General features: G+C 37.3%; 1 protein-coding gene across 4 annotated transcripts in view; it reads right to left on the reverse strand.

Annotated features, from left to right (window-relative positions):
- col8a2 (collagen, type VIII, alpha 2) overlaps window positions 1-24,348 on the reverse strand; it is a 136,078-nt gene that overhangs the window by 36,096 nt on the left and 75,634 nt on the right. The gene's annotated exons all lie outside the window — the stretch shown is intronic.

The raw sequence follows: 24,348 nt of genomic DNA on the forward strand, positions 1-24,348 counted from the left end.
TGTCTAATCGCGTAAGTACAGTGTTTATTTGGATGTTTACATTTCATTCTGAATGAGTTTGATAGTGCTCCGTGGCTAAAGCTAACATTACACACTGTTGGAGAGATTTATAAAGAATGAAGTTGTGTTTATGCATTATACTGCAAGTGTTTAAAAAATGAAAATAACGACAGTCTTGTCTCCGTGAATACAGTAATAAATGATGGTAACTTTAACCACATTCAACAGTACATTAGCAACATGCTAACGAAACATTTAGAAAGACAATTTACAAATATCACTAAAAATATCATGATATCATGGATCATGTCAGTTATTATTGCTCCATCTGCCATTTTTCACTATTGTTCTTGCTTGCTTACCTAGTCTGTTGATTCAGCTGTGCACAGCTCCAGACGTTAATACTGGCTGCCCTTGTCTAATGCATTGAACATGGGCTGGCATATGCAAATATTGGGGGCGTACATATTAATGATCCCGACTGTTACGTAACAGTTGGTGTTATGTTGAGGTTTGCCTGTTCTTCGGAGGTCTTTTAAACAAATGAGATTTATATAAGAAGGAGGAAACAATGGAGTTTGAGACTCACTGTATGTCATTTCCATGTACTGAACTCTTGTTATTCAACTATGCCGAGGTAAATTCAATTTTTGATTCTAGGGCACCTTTAAAATTAAAGGTCACCTATTATGCTAAATCCACTTTAATAAGGTGTTTGGATATAAAAGTGTGTAGGCAGTGTGTGAACACAACCACCCTACAATGATAAAAATCCACCCATTTTTTTTTTTTTTTAAATCCCCATTAAACCAAAGCCTCATTAGACAAGCCGTTTTGATTCTCTGAGTAATGTGACGTCACATTACTCATGCCCCGCCCACGGCCACTGACTGACAGTCCTGTATTACCATAGTTTCCACACTCAGCGGGCTGTATGCTGTCCGCCATTTTCTCTGCGCTCAAGCAGCTGTAGCAACAACAATGTCTGTTAGTAATTGAGACGTTTTGTTGTTGTATGTAAGAGTGAACATAACAGTCTTCATTTACTGACACCTGAGCCACTGAATGCAGTGGATTAGTTTTATTTTTGAAGGGAATGTACCACAGAACTAATATACACATACGATTTATGTAATGTTGCCTGCTATTTACGTTCACAGACATAACTGACTGTTTATGTGAACTGTGTGTATTTTTGACAGAACCTTGTGTGTATTTTACAGTTAAAAAAAAATAAAAATGTGAAAGAGAAGTTACTCACGAGACTTGACGTCTGACAGCCAACTGTGTGCGTGCGCTTCAGGTAAGTGCGCTCAGAAAACGATCCATTAGAAATATAAACTGATATAGCTTTAAAACGCATGGAAATAATAAACATTTATGATAAAAGAAAAACTATGCTGTCCATGAGAGTGATATAGATGACAATCAAAACCAAGCAGATGTCTTGTTAGTATTTGGCAGAGAATACGATTGAGGCAGGAACTGTGATCTAGAGAGGTGGCGGGGCACAGCAGCTCATTTGCATTTAAAGGCACATGCACAAAAACAGCCTGTTCTTGACTGTAGTCAGAAATAGGTGTTTACAACATGGATTTTTAAATGATCTGTGAAGTATTTTAAGCTAAAACTTCACAGACACATTCTGGGACACCTGAGACTTAAATTACGTCTTGTAAAAATAGGCATAATAGGTGACCTTTAAATAAAGCCACTTCTCATAAAGAAACAAGAACATGGTCTTCTTCTTAATTAATGATATATGCATTTTTTATAACAACTTGCATACAACATTCTTCATTCTTTCAAGCAGACATATTTATTTGTATAAATTAAATATAAATGTACCCTTATTAAAGTTATTTAGTCAAGAACATTGATTGTTGTTTGATTAACATTAATTACAGACAGCCGCAGGTTTATTAGGCTGCTGTCACTTTAAGGCCGGATGCACGGATCCAATACACTGATACACATCCAGTATTCTCCAAACTGTTTACATTCACTTAAGACATAACCGACAGTGTTTAAATGAATACTTGCCATAACAGACATTTTGACATAATTTTGTGTGTATTTGTCTGTTCAAGAGCTCGCGAAAAAGAGCTCAATTTAGTACTTGTGTGCTGATGTCTGAGATGCTGCTTTCTGTGTGCGCACAGAAAACTGGACTGAATTGAGCTATCTTTCGCTTCGTCATGCTTTTTCAGATTTATCCATATATCTGCTCTTCTCTTTCTCCCAAACGTTTACATTTTTGAACGTTTTATGAGACATGCTGCAAGTTTATGCCAACTTATGTCCCGCTGGGTAGACCAGCATGTTACAATTCAAATATGTGCATCTACCATGCAGGACATCATTCTGACTTTTTGTAATTTAAAACCGTTTTTTATTTAGTTATCATCTTGTATTTTATATATATATTATATATATATACAGTACAGTCCAAAAGTTTGGAACCACTAAGATTTTTAATGTTTTTAAAAGAAATTTCTTCTGCTCACCAAGGCTACATTTATTTAATTAAAAATACAGTAAAAAAACAGTAATATTGTGAAATATTATTACAATTTAAAAATAACTGTGTACTATTTAAATATATTTGACAAAGTAATTTATTCCTGTGATGCAAAGCTGAATTTTCAGCATCGTTACTCCAGTCTTCAGTGTCACATGATCCTTCAGAAATCATTCTAATATGCTGATTTGCTGCTCAATAAACATTTATGATTATTTTCAATGTTGAAAACAGTTGTGTACTTTTTTTCAGGTTTCCTTGATGAATAGAAAGTTCAAAAGAACAGCATTTATCTGAAATACAAAGCTTCTGTAGCATTATACACTACCGTTCAAAAGTTTGGGGTCAGTAAGAATTTTTATTTTTTTATTTTTTTTAAAGAAATTAAAGAAATGAATACTTTTATTCAGCAAGGATGCATTAAATCAATCAAAAGTGGCAGTAAAGACATTTATAATGTTACAAAAGATTAGATTTCAGATAAACACTGTTCTTTTGAACTTTCTATTCATCAAATAATCCTGAAAAAAAAATATTGTACACAAATATTTTGTACAATTGTACACATTAAATGTTTCTTGAGCAGCAGATCAGCATATTAGAATGATTTCTGAAGGATCATGTGACACTGAAGACTGGAGTAATAATGCTGAAAATTCAGCTTTGCATCACAGGAATAAATTACTTTGTGAAATATATTCAAATAGAAAACAGTTATTTTAAATTGTAATAATATTTCACAATATTACTGTTTTTTACTGTATTTTTAATTAAATAAATGTAGCCTTGGTGAGCAGACGAAACTTCTTTTAAAAACATTAAAAATCTTAGTGGTTCCAAACTTTTGGACTGTACAGTATATATATATATATATATATATATATATATACACATATATACACACTTTTCTTAACCTTTCAAAATATTCTTTTTATTATTTGAAAAGAATGAATACGATGTGTACACGCACATGTATTCAAGGGTTTATGGATAATATGTCATTATTTTACTTTATCGAGTGCACCCTCATTTGTCACTGTGCCATGTTCAGTACCACAATGTTTCAAAAATGTGCATTCAAGACATCTGTTCCAAATACAAGAATCCTCTTGGCTGTTCTCTGACAGTAATGGCTTAATGACACCTTTCCTTAGCACTTGTGGTGTCAGCCACTGTTTTATACCCGGTAAAGTGGTCTGGATCCCTCCTCTCACACAGAACAGCTCCATTTGGTTTTCACTTCATCTAGACAGGAGCTTTAAAATAATGAGGCCATAAACGTACCGCCGTTACTCAATGCCGACACCACACAGCCAATTAAAAACAAATCAAGCCTTCACTCCTCATGTCAAAAACCACTCTGTCTTACACAGCTCAGCTCCTCTTAAACTCCCTTGAACAGCCTCCTTCCTCTTCCTTACATCTCCCTCCCTTCACTCAGTCTGAGAATCCAGGTCTAACAATAATTTGAGCTCCTATCACTGCAGAGCAACAATTGATAAGCCAGAAGATAAAATGCCAAAGACACGTTTCCACCCAAATAAAAGCTCTAGCCAAAGCGCGCCTCTCAGGGGAGGGATGAATGATGGCTGTTGTGCAACCTCGGATGGAGGCAGACTGCCCTAGAATGTGCAGGCCAGTCACTATTAATGAGATTATGATCAGCCTTATTGACTTCAAAAGGTCCTGGGAAGACTGCGTATCAATGGCTTAACGATTTCCGAGGCATGGCCCGTTTTCATCATAGATGACAAGATCCATTCCAATGTAAGATAAAGAAAGGCCTCTGCAATTGGAACACAGTAATAGCATGTTCAGGTATAGAGGAGAATTTGGCACAACATCTTGATTAAACTAGTTTAGACTAATGCAAATTGCAATGTTTATGCTTGTTAGGGCGAGTTAGCAGGGCTACAGATTAAAGGGCTCCTATTCGCAGTTGTCAAATTACACCAAATTACCAAATTGGTTTCTCATGCATGGTTCTTTTCTACCTTTCCCCCCACCAATTAGACCTCATTATGCTAAACAATGACCAAGAACATCTTTTTTTTATTATTTGAATTTGTTTAATAATATATTAACACTGTTGTGCCATTTTATTTGCCTATTGTTAACATAAAAATAGAAAATATGCAGTTTTTATTGTTGCAATACTATATAAAGTTTTTATTTTATATTACTGTATTTATTAATATAAATGAATTTATGAAAAACAGACGTAAAACATTAAATAAAAAGAACTTCTGCATATTGGTTGTAGCTTAGCCTTCCTCTGCAGCTTCTGATTGCTTTTAGAGGGAATTCTGATTGCTTTCCTTCGTAATAATAGCATAATGGAGAAACAGATTTGGCAAGCGATTCAGTGTGTATCTGTGTGTGCGCTTTCAAAGAGCATCAAAGGTTTCTATTTACAACACTTGTAGCAGTGTTGAGCAATTTAGCCAATCCCAAACATATCTGTTGATTTATTGAACGCAGTGGCCAATCAGAGTTGTTTAAGTTATAATCCACTGGAGTTTTTGTTAAGTGCCGAGTTCGAGATTCATTGTGCGGTCAGCTTCACTGATTATAACAGAACTTTGTGAGATTGTGATGAACTAAAATGCGTGACAGATTTTTAGTGATTATAAAAGGAGTGCTCTTTGCACGCTTTCTGCCATGCCAAATTATGCATGTAGTACCCTATATAAGCTTTTCTGTTCAAATTAACAGTGTTTTGTGAATGTAGACGCTTTTTTTAGCATTTACGCTGGGATGTGTAGGTTGTTGTTAGGTGGTTGGCTAACATGTTGAAATGTCATGGACGTACTGAAAAAATATATGTATACTTTAACCTATAGGCTTTTGTGGGTGGGAGCGTGACAAAACATAAATGTGGGAGCAGAAGAAGGGACTGAAAAATCTGTCCCGTGCAGACCTCTAGTTCCCAATTCAATTAGAATCAGAATTGGAAAAATGACTCAATTGATGGTTCAGTGAAAGAGTCGGTTGTGAACGGCTCTGATTTAAACTCATGAGCAAGTTTGGAGATGTATCGTGAATCTTTTTGACTGATTCATTAAAAAAGAACTGGTTCATAAGAATCATTTGTTCACAAATGGTTGGCAAGATGAGGGCACACCAATATTCCATATCAAGGACCATCATCCAAAACACAAAATTATTTTCCGCACTTTGTTTCAGACTCCTGTAGATGCAAGACAAACTGACTCAAATATGTTTCCACATGTTCATAATAAACACAAAATCTATGTTTTAACATGTAAATTAACATAAATAGCATGCATTTCAGAACTTTTTAAGCACAGTGAATGTTGCTTTATGCTGCAATGTCTGTTGTATTCGTTCATTAAGGTGTGAAAATGACCCGTGGACTCTCTCCTCCAGCTCTCTGGTTTGGAAGAAGAGAGATAGACCACATATGGGCTGGGAAAGAGAGTAGAGTGAAAGAGTTGAGGAGAAAGAGGGAATGAGGAATAGGTGAGAGGGGGTCAGTTCTGCTAGAACAATTATCTTGTTCCTGAAACCTGCTATTTAATGGAAATCCTTGGTCCCTGCCAAACTACACGCCTGCATCCTGGTATGAGCCGTGATGCAGACCTTCTCTAACTAACTCCCTTTCTTGCTTTTCATATTTGATTGGACACTTTACTCAGATGGTTGCTTTGTAAGGAGTGGCCATTCGTTTCAGAGATGCAACAAAGGGGGAACTCCATTAAAATTCCTTGCACACATTCCCTCTTTCTCTCTCTTTTCATTCAGTGTATTTGCCCTATCTGTGGACCAGCACTGAGGTCACCCTCATGTTCACTCAAACAGCAGGTGCCTATTGAGGGGAATACGACTGGTAAAATCAGTTGTCGACACCATATCAGGGGCTTTACTTTGTGCCTTTGATTAGTGAGCCGTAAACGGTTAGAAATGTTGTGGCTACATTTCTGGACAATCACTGGATGATCACTTTTCCAAACTATTCATTTGGATTCTTGAATTCTAGGTTTGTAATATTGAATACTGTGCCACTGGGGTCTTTGGCATCTGTTACGAACAGTGCCACATTCCCTTAGAAGATTGGGTGGGCACTGCTGGAGCTCCATTAAATAGACAACCCATTGTTTATCAATAGAGCCCAACAGCTATAGAAAAGCCCTTGATGTGGACTGAAACACGGTGGTGAAAAAGACCACACATAACCCTCTCAAACAGCCTCTGAGATTGAATTCAGTCTGCTCTCACTCATCGGTCAAAATTATATGCAAGGGAATATGTACTTATTGTACTTAAATGTTCTTAAATTCTTTAAGAATTGTATATTTCTATTTCAAGGCATTCTCTTTAATGGGAAAATGTCATAAATCAAAAAATAATACTTGCACTACTGTTCAATAGAGGTTGGTAAGATGTTTTGGTTACACTTAATTTTAAGTTGTCCTTGTTACAGAGTAATTATACATGTAGGGTTAGCTGCATGTAATTATGCATAATTTACTGTGATTGCTACAGTAAATACATGTAACATATGTAACAAGGATGCTGTAAAATAAAGTGTTACCAATTTTATATGCTTTTGAAAGAATTCTCTTATGCTCACCAAGGCTGATATTTGATTAAAAATAAAGTAAGAACAGTAATATTGTGAAATATTATTACAGACTAAAATGATTTAGTTTTCTTTAATATATTTTAAAATGTAGTTTATTCCTGTGATGTTTGTATCTTCAATCCTTAACAGTTGGGGTCACTGTAAACTTCCATTGTATGTAAAAGATCTGTGACAGGTTCTTCAAAATATCTCATTTTACATTTCACAGAAAAAAGTCAAAAAGAAAAAATAATATAATAACAGAATTTCCATTTACTAGTAAACTGTTCCTTTGAGATTCACATGTGTAGGCAAAAACCTGAAATCACTACAAACACAGAAAGCACATAAGAATGTCTGGCAATGAAATGAATGTAAGTACAAAGCAGAAACAGACAGTGCTATGGATTCAAATATAGGAAACAAAGCAGAAGGTGAGAACGTGCCACTCCATTGAGTCCAAGGATAATTAATTGGTTGAAGTCAATGCCACAGCCTGTAAACGAGCTCTTTGTAACACAAAGTAAAGTACATGCAAATTACCCAAACAGCCCTTTCTCTAATCATTCACGAGTTGCTGACCAAGAGCTCTGCTCTTTAGTATGGTTTGGAAAAGAGTGTGTTTACTTAGGTTTAGGGAAAGGGGGCTAAAATCAATGGACCACGGCCACAGAGGGAAAAAGCTATGAGAAAACCACTCCTTGCCACTAAATATGGTGCAATACGTTTTTTCATGCAGATGGGAGAAGATTTAATGAAAAGAAACTGCATCTGACAAATTAGCAGTTTTACAGCAAATCGGCCATTTACTTTAAATGAACATCATGGCAGAAAATGGTATTTTACACCACAAGGAACTACTTTCAAATGGCACAAGGGTGAAAAGGGCTGTCAGTAGGCAAATAAATTATAAATCTAAGCGTAGCCGTCCTGTTTTAACAATCTGCGGCCTGGAGATAAAAATATCACATTCAATAACACCATTCCCTGCTCTAAAACTCATGAAAGATCATATGAACTGAAATGGCTCCAATCACAGAGCTTAATGGTTATACGCAATTTTTTAGTGACTGCCATGTTCGGTCTTTAAAGCAAAGCCAATAGTCAAGTCATGGACGAGGCATTCCAATTCACTCCATGCAACCACCATTTTGTGGCTTCTGTGGGGTGGCAGAGGAATGCCGTTTTAATCCTTGTTGGACTCATGCCCCTTTTCTGGACAAGACAAGGGTTCTTTGGTCCTCTCGTCTGGCTTTGTAGATCTTTTCAGACTGGGCATGTATCCATAGACACCCTGGAGCTCGACAAACCTACTATTGAGACGCACACTAAGGAGCCTCCATGCTTAGACATAATATATCAAAGTAAAGCAGACTGTGTGTGTGTGTGTGCTAATCTATGGGGCAGATGTTGAGGTGACACCTCACCAAGGACAATGACTCCAACATAACATTCTGAAGCAAAGCAATGGATATTCATGGAAAAGTGTTTGATTTCAACTACACATATTGTGTTTTGAATGCTAGTGTCCATCATGGAATGCTAGTGTGGTGGTGTCTCCACTAGATTTATCATCTTAAAAAGATAGTTTATCCAAAAATTAAAATTCTGTCATAATTTACATTCTAAACCGGCATTACTTACTGTATAGAGTTCTGAACAGCAGTTTTGAAGCGAAAATGAGGCCGCTGCCATCTTAGCAGCACGTGACCGCACTTCACTCCCGGATAACTGAAAATGGGCAAAGAGGCGGGACGTGGTTGGAGCTGATGTGACTGGTTGCTGAAACCACGCCCGCTTAGCTCGACGTGACCATGTTAGTGGGAGCTATCTATCTTACTATCTAAAATATTAATAAAGATAACAAGCTATATTAGAAAGTTCTAAAGGTTTACTGTCAATCTACAGTGTTTTTATTTTATTTTTTATTTTATAAGATATAGATGCTCCAACACCAGTAATTAATTTGTGTCAGGTGTGCAAATAACAACAAAAAAATCAAACGGAACTTCATACCTTTATAATGAAACAGAGATCGCGAGATGAATCCAATCCGTGGCACTTGGGTAAAATGTCCATTGCAAAACAAAACACAGTACTTTTTTGTCCACGAAAGCGTTAAATCCACGAAATATTGATATATTATCCATTGTTTGCATCACATTTCTTCTGAATGATCTGCTCTCCATCATCGTTCTTCAAGAAATAATGCAATCTGAGCAGCGTTTATGTTGTAAAACTGTCTGTGATCGTATATATCTCACAAACAAATGAGCTCGTGTCCAAAGTATAGTTTTTCAAAATAGTGCAGCAGTTTTAGTTATAATATCCAAGCAGTGCTGTCAGAGTTTTATGTCCTCCTGATATTATCATTGTAGTAAATCTCAGGAACTTTTAGCCAATGCCAAGAAGATCCAACAACGTGTGTTCTGTTTATCTTCCGCATGCGTGCACATCTACACAGACGCACATCAGTCTCGACTATTAATGTAGCAAGCCATATTTTATAATTGTATTAAAAAAAAAGAGAGAGAAAAAGCACAAACACAGCAGAGATGCCAAATTCAGCGGCTGGAATTAGCTGAGGTAACATGACGGCTCACAGACAGCAGTGGCAATCTACCTGTCACTCAAGTGACCACGCCCTTAATTATGCAGAACTTTAAGGCTTAGTATAATTTAAACGGTTGAATTATAAAAAAATTCACCCCCCTCACAATTGTCATGAAGGGCAAAATTAGCTATACAGACCAAAACCACAATTTGAACCAGACTGTAAACATGTTTTTTTTCTGCTGTAAACCTGGCCATTTTAACATGGGACTCTATGAGATTCTGCTCTCTTCTGCAGCCTGTCCCTAGTGGCCAGTCGATGAATCGCAGTTTAAGTCACTTCCGTATTGGCTTCACAAGAAACTGGGGGAGGTTGCCGCTTGGGTAATACGCTTTCAAAAGGAACTAATATGAACTATAATATATACATTTAAAATACTAATATGCACCTTTTAGGGACAAAAAAGTTACAAATGTGTAACTTTTGAAAGGGTACCGCCCCAGTGACATCTTTTGCACTTTTTTTTCTGACAGCGTAAAGTTAACGTTTTGAAGGTTAAGGCTAGTGTCCACCTAAGCGTAATTAGCCAGCTGAAAACACTAGGCACTCTGCTGAAAACGCCTAGCTGTGAGTGCTTGAGAGAGCTTCGGCAGTGCAGCGTTTTTTTCAGTTGAGATGCTTTGCTTGCTATGATACGGAATATCAGCGGTTACTAGTATCTAATTTCACAGATAGTTTGTTCCTGTACTGTTTATATATATAAAACATTTTCGATACAATGTCAAGTATTTGCTCAGGCTCTTGTTTTAAATGATTTTGTTCCGTTATTATGTTTGTTGTTGTCATCATCTGTTGACGTTGTAGAAGCATAATGTAGCAGTTGGTCGGTGTTGTAGTTGTCCCACCCCTCCTCCACTGTAATTGGACGGCTGGGTACAAAGTGACAGTGATGAGTGCTGCATTTTACCCAAAGTTGAACATAATTCAACTCGAGGCGACCGATAAAACGTGTGAAATAGACGCTCAGCGCCTCGTTACACTCTTGGCATTTTAAAAACGTGGCGCTCCTATTGAAAACCATTGGAAATATACGCTAGCCTTGAAAAAATGCTATGGTGGAAACGCAGCCTAATGCTGCGTTCACACCGAACGCGTCTGGGGCGTCTGAGGCATCTGATTTACATGTTAAGTCAATGTAAACGAATGGCGCGGCGTGAATTGAGCGTTCACGCGGCTGACACGCGAATTGAGCGTCTGACGCCCAAACGGCCGACTTGAAAAATCTGAACTTTGGCGTAAATTCGCGGCGCGCTAACCAATCAGGGACTCTGCTTTGGTAGTAACGTGTTTATGATGTGATCAGTGGTGGAGACCAGAACAAAGATGTCGCTGTGTGTGGCCACCCTGAGCTCTATGATGTGTCATTATATTTTTATCGAGACAGGAATAAAAAGGACCTTGCCTGGAAGAGAATAAGCGAAGAAATCGGACAATCTGGTTAGTTGTAAAACTTTTTGCATGATTTTAGCCGTTGATACTAGCCCACCTTCTAGCTAGCAAAAGTCGGCCGGCATAACCGAGTTAAATTGCCGCTACAGGTTTCCAACTGACGAGATTATGTGTTTATTCAGAGGATCTGTGCAGAAAGAGATGAAAGCCCCTCCCATGACGCGAATTCGCGTCTGAACACACTTTGTTTAGACGCGCGAATTGAGCGAATTTTACGCGCGTCTGAAGCGTCTGACTTCAAAAAGTTCAAGCGTCCAACTAGACGCGTCTGGCGTGAATTTGACGCCCCAGACGCGTTCGTGTGAACGCAGCATTAGGGCTCGTTCACACAGAACGTGTTTTTGCTTCGACGTGTTTTTTAAAAGTTGAACTGTTTTTAACTAGAGCGCCACGTTTTTAGAACGCCGTGCCATGCTAGACACGCTGCAAAAGACAAGAAGCGAGCGCAACGGTCATACACGTATGTCTAGCGCGTATACATAGAAAAACAATGGAAAAGTAGCCCACTGGAATGGAATGCGAACGGCCCCTAACAGTATAGTTACACTGCTAGACCAGCATACTGAAGGATATGAAGTGTGTTATCAATGGCAATGTAGTTAGCTGCTAATGCATAAATAATGCAAAATGTGATAATCTCAGGGAGGACAGTAGGCTGATTTGAATGGCGTGTGGAGCAAATGGTGCAGATAAGTGCCTATGTCTTTCAAGCAATAGGATTATAATGCAAAAATAATAGTGCTGGAATGTTCGGCTCTACAAGTGTGTGTTGTTACTGGGTTTGGAGGGACTTTGAGGCTATGAATCAAGCAGATGAACCCCACTTGAAAAACTTGCCTGGTCTAGACAAGACTCCTCCATAGAGTTTTATTGTCTTTGCTTGAAAAAAAAAAGAAGGAAAAAAAATGATGTTGGTGATACAGCATATTAGTGTTCCCTGAGGGGAAAAAAGGCAATAAAGATTGCTCTTTTAAGAATGGGGAAAGCATGAACTTTTCACACCCTCCTACGCAGACTAAATCTCTAAATCTGGACAATGACAATCCAACGCCTTCACGAAACCGACAGGAAATAGACACAAAGGACAGACAAGAAAACAAACACAGTCTAACTCTTTCTTTGCTTTTCCAAAATCTTTTTCTCGTGCCGGGTGCCGTTTGCTGAATCGCAGGCTGCCTAATAAGGAGACTGTGGTTTTTGCTGGAATGACTTAACTAGTGCTTAAAATGCTATTTTAATGATTTGTGTGAGAGTCCGTGATGGGAAAGTGAGAGAGAGGCAGGCGAGAGATGATTGTACTAGTGTCTGTGGGCACCATGGTTCAAGATCTATTTCCATGCTAAATGCCAAAATCACTCTCATCCCCCATATCTCCCCCAAAGATGAATAATTCACTATAAACGTACTCTAAAGGCCTCATCGAGCGGCTTAGTTCAATAGCACAAAGGTTTGCAAACTTGTTAATGCCACGGACCCCCCAATATGATAATTCCCTTGTTAGGAAGCCCCTTCCTAAAATATGATGGCAGCTATATATTTTCATGTACTGTATAAAGACCCATTCATACTGAGTGAAAAAAAAATAGTATGAAATATGGACATGTCTACAAAATTAAATGTCACTAAATCTAAAACTAATCATTAAAATGCTATCTTGGAAAAATATGTACTTTCTATTAAGTTTAGTTACTTTATGTAACCCTTTTTTGTATCCAACATTTGAACATAAGGAAAATTATTTCAATTCAATTGAATATATACTGTATATAGTGCTGGTAAAATACATTTAACAATTTTTTTTTTTATCTTAAATTTTTCATGGCTCCCCTTGCAGACTGCTACAGGTCCCACAAATTAAAATGTCCTATAAAAAAAAAAGAAAAAACACTCACTCAGCTTCCTGTGTATGTGAATAAAATTAGCCTGAGTTTCATTTTGTCTCAACGACTGTAGTTATGTGCACTTTGTGGGTGGGTGACTTAAATTCCAGCATTTTTCAGAAACACATGGCTTTGTTTGGGTTACTCAACTTCATCAATATTGCCCTAAGAGGACACAAGACAGTCATTAAAACTGCAGAAGAACATTTGCAGTCCAGCTGATGACCATTTCTAAGCAGCAGTATTTCAGTCGAAGGACAGCAGAGGTACTGTTATGTCTGATGGGATTCAAAACAGTTTGGTCAGCAGTAAGGCATGTAACCATTTTTTGCTCTGTTTCAATGAATAATCCGATTGAATCTTTGGATGAGAAAAGGGGAAGTGGATTTTATGAAGAGCATTTCATCCCTGTCAGATGACCTTCACATGGCTGCAAACCTCTTTCCCATGGATGATAATATTATACAGCTGCAAAAATAATATTTATTATCATACAGTATCAGACAGAGGAAAAATATCTTTTTTTTTTATACATTTCATACCAACTATGTGTATTTAAATCATATATTGTATATTAAAATGTAGGGTACCTGACATTTGGAGTTATCATTTAAATGATCATTAATTTTAAAGACAATTGATTACAAAAAGTTATAAAAATTCCTTAATCCACAACTAAAAGCACTCTCTATTACAATAATAATAATAATTTGAAGTGCTTTTATTTTCTCTACTTTCTCACATTTATTCTTCTGCTTTTGTACCGTTTTACTCATAAAAGTTTATAATGCAGTACTGCTAATATTGCACATCCTATATGATTGCTTGTGCTTTTTCTTATTTGAAAGTCACTTTGGTTAAAAAAGCCTTTGATAAATGGTATATAAATATATGTTATTCAACATCACTGCAATAATGTAATGAGGCTAAATGAAAACATACCCCTGCAGACTCATCTGGATTCCATAAATACCTAATAGAGAGATTTATACGATGACGCTGTGGGCCGGTGTGACCAATGCAGCCATTTGCAAACAGAAACATTCCTAATTCAGTTACTGTTACCCACACACTCATATGAGCTGCCAAACGCATTGCCCAAGCATATGGTGGCATTTCTAGTCATGCTCACAGCCTCTATTCTGCAGGGCATGATGGGCACTTTGGTTGCATAAGAACTGCCACACAATACCCTTCAGATTTAATTTCTTCTTACCGAGTCTCAGCTGAATGTAAACGGATTAAAAGTTGCTACTTGGACCCAGACACGTGTCCATGACCAACAGTGCACTGGGCGAACTCAAATTCTGCAGGCCTTCTTTTGCATGGATTCACCTACATTTGGTAAAAGCAGGTGGGTTACTCCTGCAGGGGTCATGCTTTGTATTGTTTCGACTGGGCGATCAGTGTAAAGACCCCCATAGGGAGTCTTTGCAACGTTATGAGTCTATGAAGGCAGGATCATGTTCACAGAAACTTGAGTTCCACTCGAACAAGGTTAATGGTTTGATTCTTTCTAGCTATGCCAGGAAAATATATCTGTGACAGGGATAACTATGTTTGGACCAAAGGAAATCATGCATTGTCTTTAGAGTTGGGTCTTCTTCAAAAAGGTCAGTATTCAAGTGAGAGGACAGGACTGTAAGCGCCTAGTTTAGAAGATCCGTATTTCAGTGCAGGATAACAGGAACAACTCAGTCTTTGTCTCATCATGGGTTTGTGTTACAGGCCGCTTTGAACTCAAGACTCCCAAGGTTTAATTTCTCATGAATTCAACAAGGTTATGATGATGACATCTGGATGTCAGGATATGTTATCCAATCTAATTACCAGGTAAGGAGACACACAATGTACAAAATGAAAAGGATTTATTCTTGTACTTTTAAAATTGATTATGACTATTCTGGAAAGACCAAATGTGTTTTATTAACATACACTCACTTCATGGCATCATTTAGGTTTATGTGAAGAAAAGCTTACTCAAATATATTCACATATGTAAAAAATAAAATAAAAAATAAATAAAATAAAAACCCTTTGCATCACATGAGTAGATAAGCTGAGGATGGCCTTCATCTTAGCAGGCATAAGTTAGCAACTTTTCCAGACATGTGCTCAGACAGAAAGTCCTGAAGTAATCCTCCTATTGTAACTATTTGGAAAAGGTGGCCTTTCACTTCTCACAAACACTTGAAATGAAAAATAGGAGGGATGTATGGAAGCCTGTCTCCAGAATAAAAAAGTAAACTGTGACTTCATATCTAACAGTTGTGATCTTATTTTTCATAATAGCAGCTTTGTTTCTCACACTTATACTACCATTCACAAGTTTGGAGTCAGTAAGATTTTTTAAGCATTTTTGAATGAAGTCTCTTATGCTCACTAAAGCTGAATTTATTTGATCAAAATACAGTAAGACATTATTGTAATGGAATATTATTATTATTATTATGTGGCATTTTTGCCTTTATTATGAGAAGACAGGAAGTTAACAGGAAGCAAAGTTGGAGAGAGGGAGGGGGGGGGAGAGAGAGAGAGAGAGAGAGAGAGAGAGAGAGACGGGATCTGGAAAAGTCCGTGAGCCGGGACTCGAACTCAGGACGCAGGAAGCGCAACCACGTGCGCCAGCGTAACGAAAACTTCAGTCTTCAATGTCACATGATACTTGATGTAAATGTCTTTACTGACACTTCTTATCAGTTTAATGCAGTATTAATTTCTTCACAAAAAAACCCAAACTTATGTATGACTGCAATTACAGTTTTGTTTCTTACACTGTGGGCCCTATTTTAATGATCTAAGCACATGACGCAGGTACACCGAATCCACTTTTGCTAGTTTTATGATGGATAAAATGGTCGGTGCGCTAGGCGCATGGTCCAAAAGGGTTGTACCTTGTCTCTTAAAGAGTCATGGGTGTGTTTTGGGCATGACGTTCAATAAACCAATCAGAGTCTCATCTCCCATTCCCTTAAAAAGCCAAGTGCAATTGCACCATGGCGATTCACTATTTACATGGCGGAATTTGCAAGCGGAAAGACTGAACGCTTCTCCAGAGAGGACAGGGATCTGCTCGTGCACAAGGTTAAAAATATCGATTTATTTGTAATATTTGCCATGTTTGTGTGCTGTTGCGCGTCCCTGTGCATGTACGCGTGCCGTGCACCCGCACATAGGCGCATATTAACTAATGTGCCCTTTAAATAACAAAAAATACGCCATGCGCCGCCATGCGCAATCGTTTTAGGTTACCTCAAAATAGCAACATGCCAACAATGCACCTGAATACACCTAGTTTTCAGACCAGCACGCCCATGGGCGAACAGATGTGCGCGAGTGCATTTGCTATTTAAAAACGTGGGAGCTAGACGTGAAAATGATAACTGCGTCGGGTTGAAACTAGCAAAAAACACTTGCGTCATATTGCGCCGGGTGTATGATAGGGCCCTGTGACTTGATTTTAAACTTTTTATTTTTTTTTTTTTTACTCTGAGGTAGAAACGAGCTTCCATAGGTATGCTTTCCTTAATCAAGCCAAAATCTCTCTTTAGTGTGAATCAAATTATGATCAAACAAGAGCCTCCAAAAAATAATATGAGAAAGGATGTGAATGAGGATGGGGTGTCCCAGAGAGAGACAAACCCAAATCCTTTCCTCTCTACATTTTCAACAACTTTAGCCAGGGTAATGTGAGATACAGTGTACCTTTTACACGAAGGGAAGAAAGTGGGCCTTTGAGACTTAGACAAATAGCACACCATCTTGATTGCACAACCAGTGCAAGGCATGGGACATTCTGAGACGAGACAAACAAATTGCAGGAAACAAAGTTTGCAGGTGGGACGGTCTTCTTAATCAGGCAAAAATCTCCAGCTAGAGGCGAAATTAGTGAGACTGTATGTTTCTGTATAAACCTTACGCTGATCAAAGCACTACAGCCACTCCAGCAAAATTATTGCACAGGCATCAAGCCACTTGAAGATGAATATCATGCAGTCTCATAACACATGGGGAGTTTGTTCCTTACATTTCTGTAAAGAATAAAAAAATACTGACCATGGGGCAGGAAGTGCTGGTGATCTGCACTTGGATCAGGTACAACAGTGTCGCTTATTGGCACGCCAGATTTCACAAATGCTCTGGTTTGCATTAGTGAAGCGGCAAAAAACAGAGGTTTGATGACTAAAACTTAATGAAAGGAAAGAGAGAACGAGGACAGAGTGTGTAATCAGTTGTAAGTTGTATTAAATGAAGAAACTGAAAATACTGATTGAAGCAATATCAGTCTTTAAATAAACAGCTTAGAATTGACATTGGATGACTTCAGGTCCAGGGAAACCTTTTAAAGGCAACATTGGATGAACATAGTGACCAACTTATTTATAATCAACATGTTCCATCTTTCTTCAACAAGTGCTAGCATATGTGAAAGGTCAACCTCGCTGCATCAGGAGCCAGTTCTCCATGCTAACATGAATCTCTTCCTTGCTGTGGTTAGGGGAGAACACAAACGTTCTGTTGTGCTTGGGAGTTGGATGGTGCACGGCCCATTTGAGCGCTCTCATCTATGGCCAGCTTGTCAAGCTCCTCCTTCATTCTGTCACATCAAACTGCCTGGAGATGCAGAGGTTTACTGGGCAATGTTAAAGCATGAGAAGGAGGGAAGGGGAAATTTAAAATGGTAATTGTCAGTGTTTTGGATGTGCATGAAAGTGGGACTTCCAGAACAGGATGTGATAGGATAACATGAAATGAGACACAGCAACCGAGTGGTGACGCAAACCAAATAAGTCTGTGATAATTATGTCCAATTTTAATTACTAAAGGTTTGGGATCACTAAGATCTATTAATGTTTTTGAAAGAATTCTCTTATTCTCAGCAAGGATGCATTAATTTGATCAAATATACAGTAAAAAGATCACGTGTGACATAGGCGCAAGTACTGCGCTAGGGCAAAAAATTCTTACCTATTGGTACTTGCACCTACGTCACGGGTGACCTTTTCAACGTGATTACGTAATACGTGGTGCATCGCAGAGCTAGTGCAAGATGAGCATTTGTGGTTTAAAAGTATATAAATTTGTATTTTTTTTTTTAGAAAATGACCGATCGTTTCGCTAGAAAAGAACCCTATTCCTCGGCTGGGATTGTGTTAGGACAGTTTGGACCCTCAACACGTTGGACCCTCAACCCAGTTAAAGGTGCCCAAGAATGTTCTTTCACAAGATGTAATATAAGTCTAAGGTGTCTCCTGAATGTGTCTGTGAAGTTTCAGCTCAAAATACCCCATAGATTTTTTTTAATTAATTTTTTTAACTGCCTATTTTGGGGCATCATTAACAATGCACTGATTTACACTCGGCGCCGCCCCCTTAAATCGCGTGCTCCCTGCCACACCAGCTGTCGACTATATTACAGCGCATTTACAAAGTTCACACAGCTAATATAACCCTCAAATGGATCTTTACAAGATGTTCGTCATGCATGCTGTATGCATGCTTCGAATTATGTGAGTAAAGTATTTATTTGGATGTTGAAGTTTTATTCTGAGTGAATTTGAGGCTGTCCTCCGTGGCTAACGGCTATTGCTACACTGTTGGAGAGATTTATAAAGAATGAAGTTGTGTTTATGCATTATACAGACTGCAAGTGTTTAAAAAATGAAAATAGTGACGGCTCTTGTCTCCGTGAATACAGTAAGAAACGATGGTAACTTTAACCTCATTTAACAGTACATTGGCAACATGCTAACGAAACTTTTAGAAAGACAATTTACAAATATCAGTAAAAATATCATGCTATCATATGTCAGTTATTATTGCTCCATCTACCATTTTTCGCTGTTGTTCTTGCTTACCTAGTCTGATGATTCGGCTGTGTGCAGCTCCAGACGTTAACTGGCTGCCCTTGTCTAATGCCTTTTATTATGTTGGGAACATCATGGGCTGGCATTATGCAAATATTGGGGCGTACACCCCGACTGTTACGTAACAGTCGGTGTTATGTTGAGATTCGCCTGTTCTTCGGAGGTTGTTTAAACAAATGAGATTTATATAAGAAGAAACAATGGGGTTTGAGACTCACTGTATGTCTTTTCCATGTACTGAACTCTTGTTATTTAACTATGCCAAGGTAAATTCAATTTTTGAATCAAGGGCACCTTTAAGTCCACTAAATGGCGAAAAATCCTGGAATGTTTTTCTCAAAAACCTTAATTTCTTTTTGACTGAAGAAAAAAACCACAAACATCTTGGATGACTTGGGGTGAGTAAATTATCAGGAAATTTGAATTCTGAAGTGAACCAATCCTTTAATTTCTTTCACATCACGTCAACAGATGGCAACAGACACTTCGTCGGCTTTTGTCGGATCAGTGCGTTACCCCTGTTGAAGTCTGTTTGCCGTCTGTCGGAGCTTGTTTTGGCCGATTGAACATGCTGAATCGGATTTAGAATGTCTGAGAAGTGATGCGCTGTAATCTTGGAGACTGTCTGCGTTGCTCTGCATCTGTCAGTGCAGTGTGAATTGGCCTTAAGAGATTTATGCAACCAGACAGTCTAAGTTATTCAATTTAAAAGATGACAAAATAAGCTTTGTCAACATTCTTTTCTGAACTACCTGCACTGGAAGACACAACCTCAACAATCACCATGACAGAACTACAAATCATTCCTAGAATCATGAGGATCCCATGGAAGTGGGATGATGATGAGTATGGGTAATGTTACTAAGATATTTCTGGAATAAACTTAGTGAAGAGTGCAAGGGTAACAACTGGAGCTGTTGTCGGTAGTGCTCTCAATTCCCCTAAGAAGTCGTCAGAGGAAAAACTGGGAACACATGTAAAGAAATATTATCCAAGACTTAAGCTGGAGTAAATAACCTCTAAAGCCCTATTCCCATCTCTGCTCTTGCAGACCATTCATCAACCCGTCCCATAATGTGAGAAAAGAGGGTAGAAAATCTTGGCCTGGGAGGACAAAGACAAAGTTATAACTGGAGTTTTATTTTAAGGATCTGACCCAGAGAGGAACTGGCCCTGTTCTGCTTCTTTCCTGCAGTCTTGGAGTCCCTCATCAGTTTGGCTCCCAGAGGCTGAACAAGAGACTAATGAGAAAGCCGGTCAAATCAACCAGCATCCAATTAAAAGAAATCAAGTCCTTTTGAACCTCAAAGCCCATCATCTGACATCCCATTACGATTCAGTTGGGATCAGTTGTGCAGGTAGGTCTAAACTAAACAAGGCTTTAAGTGCCTCCAGCTGGATTCAGCTCTTATTTTGATATTCTGTCAATGGCTTCAATGTTTTCGACAGTTTCCTTGGAAAAGCACTGCGAGATTTAGAAACATCTTGCATGAAAATAAAGATTTTATTCTGCAAAACACAAAACAAAGATATGCTATTCTGGCTGCTGAATTAAAACACAGAAATCCAAGAAATACCCAAAAAAATTTTTTTGAACTCCTCTATGAAGCCTCTGGGATTTTTTTCTTCATTCCTTGTGTACAAATAATATTTTGAGTCACAGAATTTTTGTTCTCACTGTGCCAAACCATGCACCACTAGTTTCCATTCAAAGTTGTGAATTTAACTTACGAGCAAAATTGGAATATTGCATTAAATATTTTTGTGAATAAAATAGCGTTTCCATCCCATGTGTTCAAGAGAACAAAATCGCCACTTCCTAGGAAATTGGTGCAAAATATCTGTAATAAAAATGGAAGTTGCTGCAATTAGGGAAGCCACTGTGGCTCTATTTTCCTTTATGACGTGCATCTCAGAACACATTCAAAATGCAATGAACGCTGTCACGTTACCTTGTGTTTGGATGCTGCTGTTTGGGAACGCAATCGTGTGATTGTCACACTTCTGGGAGGGAATTAAACCAAATAATTATGATGACAGACTTTGGCTCGGGCATTTTTAGAAGGATCAAACCAATATTTGAGATGCTGTGCAATGAAATTGAAATTGTTCTGCTAGTTAGTCAGTTATTCAATCACATCCACTGTTGCGCATCTTAGCATTTCCATTAAGCGTTTTTTTTTTAATGCGATATCCTAAAATGCGCATAAAAACAGGGGGATGGAAATATAGCTACTTTCTCATCACAGATATCTAATATACTGTAGATAAAGAGTAATGATTCATACAAAAAAGGGGTTAAGAGTGAAGATCAGACATAAAACTACAGAAAAAAAAGACAGAAAGAGACAAAGAATAGTTCAGATCTTCCTTCTTTAGACTCTTTCATCATTTGTGATCAGTGTTTGATTCGAATACATCCGGGGTCCAGCATAATAATGCCAAGCTTGCGACCTATGCACAAACACTGAAAAATAAAGGTCTATTTTTAATTTCTGCGTATTTGCATACAGTGTTTGCATTTCCCATGTGCTCTGTTGCAAATTAAGAAATATATTCAGATTTTTTGTGTGCAAAATAATAAAATAAATTTAAATATTTTTTCTTTTCTTTGAAGAGCATAGTTAAAAAAGCAGCATTCATTTCAAATATATTTTTTGTAACATTATAAAAAATCTTCAGTCAACCTTGATCAATTTAGCACATCCTTGCTGGATAAAAGTTGAATTCCTTAAAAAAAAAAAAAAAAACTTTCCGACACCAAACTTTTGAATGGTAGTGTATGTTGGCTGACTAATGTTGTGAGAATAGGCCCATAAAAAATATTGCTTCTATTCACAATGTTGTTTGCAAGTAAATTTGCAACTAATATTCAGTATTGGTGTGAAAAGGCCTTACTGTCTCTCTCTCAGTGGGATCAGTCTCTGTCTGAAAGCATGATGCTGATAAGGCAGCTTGAGATTGTGATCATGGAGACGATTGCTGGGTCTGAATGACAGAGAGGCTGCTGAAAGAGCTGATACTGTGCAAAAGGAAAAATAATAACAGTCGCTTGCCAAGCTTCCCCATTTCCATCTACTGCCAACGGAACGGAAAAACTCGTCCACGTCCAGTGCATTTTCGAGAGCCAGGGGAGAGCAAATGAGGGAATGCCGTGAAGAGGGGAATGTGAAAATGAAAGACTAGGAAGACAAGATAGACAGATAGAAAGATAGATAAGAACTTTATTGATCCCTGAGGGGACATTTAGTAAAACAGCAAGATTACTGAAAAGCCAAAAGTATGACTTAAGCAACAAAGGTTGAGGAAAGAGATGTTTTGTAAGGTTTTGGTCACTGTGAACAACAAGTTATAAAACAAATAACTCATGCACTGCAAAACACTTTCTTAATCAGTATATTTATCGAGCCTAATAAAAATACTTGAACCTCAAGTTGTTTTTACTTGAGCATAAATCTGTTTAAAAAGTTAGTTCACCCAAAAATGAAAATTCTGTCATCAATTACTCACCCTCATGTTGTTCCAAACCCGTAAGACTTTTGTTCATCTTCGGAAGACAAATGAAGATCTTTAATGAGATTTCTGTCCCTCCACTGACACTTTGACTCTTCAAGAAGTTCATAAAGAGATTGTAAAACTAATATGAATTGAGTAGTTTAGTACAAATTTTCTGAAAAGACACAATTGCTTTATGTGATGAACAGATTTCATTTTAAGCTTTTATTCACATATAAACATCTGTCCACGCACACATCAGTTGAGGTAAATGGAAGCTCAAGCATGTTGCTTGACGTGCGAGAACCAATGAGGTTCATTCTTGTGCATCAAGCAAGTATTATGTGAATAAGAGCCTAAATTAAATCTAATCATCATATATAGTGACCGAGTCTCTTATTGGACTAAACTACCCAATTCATATGGATTAGTTTTACGATCTCTTTATGAACTTTTTGAAGCAACAAAGTGGTAGTTGAGTAGACTGTCAATGGAGGGAAAGAAATCTCTCAGATTTCATTAACACTTGTGTTATGTTGGGGGTCAATTTGACCCGTTTAGATTTTCTAGTTGTTGGAAATACTGGTTAACCTGTTTTTTTTTCTTGATATTTTGTTACTTTTTCATGAACATGCATGCAAAGTTTCAACATGCTGGTGTTTTTTGACATATACAAACAAAATTACTATTACGTTCGTGATGTTCGCGGGTCAATTTGACCCGCATATTTTAACGCTCTAAGGCAACTGTACTGACCCAAAATAATAACATTTCTTGGTTATATTTTGTTATTTTATTTTTTTACTACCTTATGAAGCTAAAAAATTTGGTTTTCCACACTTATTTCAAAACAGAAAAATATTTTGTCAGCCACAGATGGTAAAAATTACCTATCATTTATTTTTTCAAGCTACCTGATATAATATTAAACCTTAGTTTTTTTTCTTGAAATTTTGTGACTTTTTCTCATTTAGGGTCATGAACACGCATGCAAAGTTTCAACACACTGATGTGTTGTGAAATGTACATACAGAAATTGTATACGTTCGTACTGTTCGTGGGTCAATTTGACCCCCATAGGCAACCATTCAAAATCAACTACAGACCCTAAATTCAAAACACTTCTGTGTTGTATGTCAGAACTCCTCAACTCTAGTACTGATGTGTCAGTGTCTTAATGAGTTTAACTGCTTTTTATTTTCAAAGTTTGTGGAAATATAAAGTTGTTTTACCTGTTAATTATCTATCCCACTTTTTGAGCATAGATATTAAAATGACTTTTCTAACTTAAATTGTTAAAAATTTTGAATACTTCAGAGCACAGACTTAAGTTTGGTATCTTTTTAAAGGGAAAACTTCACAGATTATTGTAGAAGTAAAAAGTAAAAAAACAAGTTGTAAAAGTAAAGTTTAAAAAAGTTTATGATAATTTAAAATATATAAAATATATATTTTTTATATTTTATATAAAATATATATTTTACAAAACATTTTCAACTCTAAAACATCAAGAAAATCAAAGTTAAATATCTGAACAAGTTCTGTGCCGAATTTTAGGTTGATATCTCAAAAAAACAAGTTTTAGTAAGACTTTTTGTGCGCAGTACCAAACTTTTTCACTAGATGACATCAAGACTCCACTGGTGACTCTTCGATTTCCATATATGGTTTGAGTGATCTGAACCATATTTTCCATACTTTTCAAAATATTTATGAAGTAGACATCCTATTCATTAGAAGTTTGGGGAGTAATATTAATATTTGATTTGAATCCGATCCCTAAAACACATAAAAAAACATAAGGAAAGAATCAGAGCGTGTTATAGTTTGGCACCGCATCACAAATGAAGAATCTATCGCTATTTATCTATTGTTCTGTCATTTATTTTGAAAATCAGTCACCAAATATGAAAACTAGAGTCTGAAAGCTTTCAAAC

The sequence above is a fragment of the Megalobrama amblycephala genome, linkage group LG9, assembly GCF_018812025.1.
Source record: "Megalobrama amblycephala isolate DHTTF-2021 linkage group LG9, ASM1881202v1, whole genome shotgun sequence".
NCBI classification, from domain to species: domain Eukaryota; kingdom Metazoa; phylum Chordata; class Actinopteri; order Cypriniformes; family Xenocyprididae; genus Megalobrama; species Megalobrama amblycephala.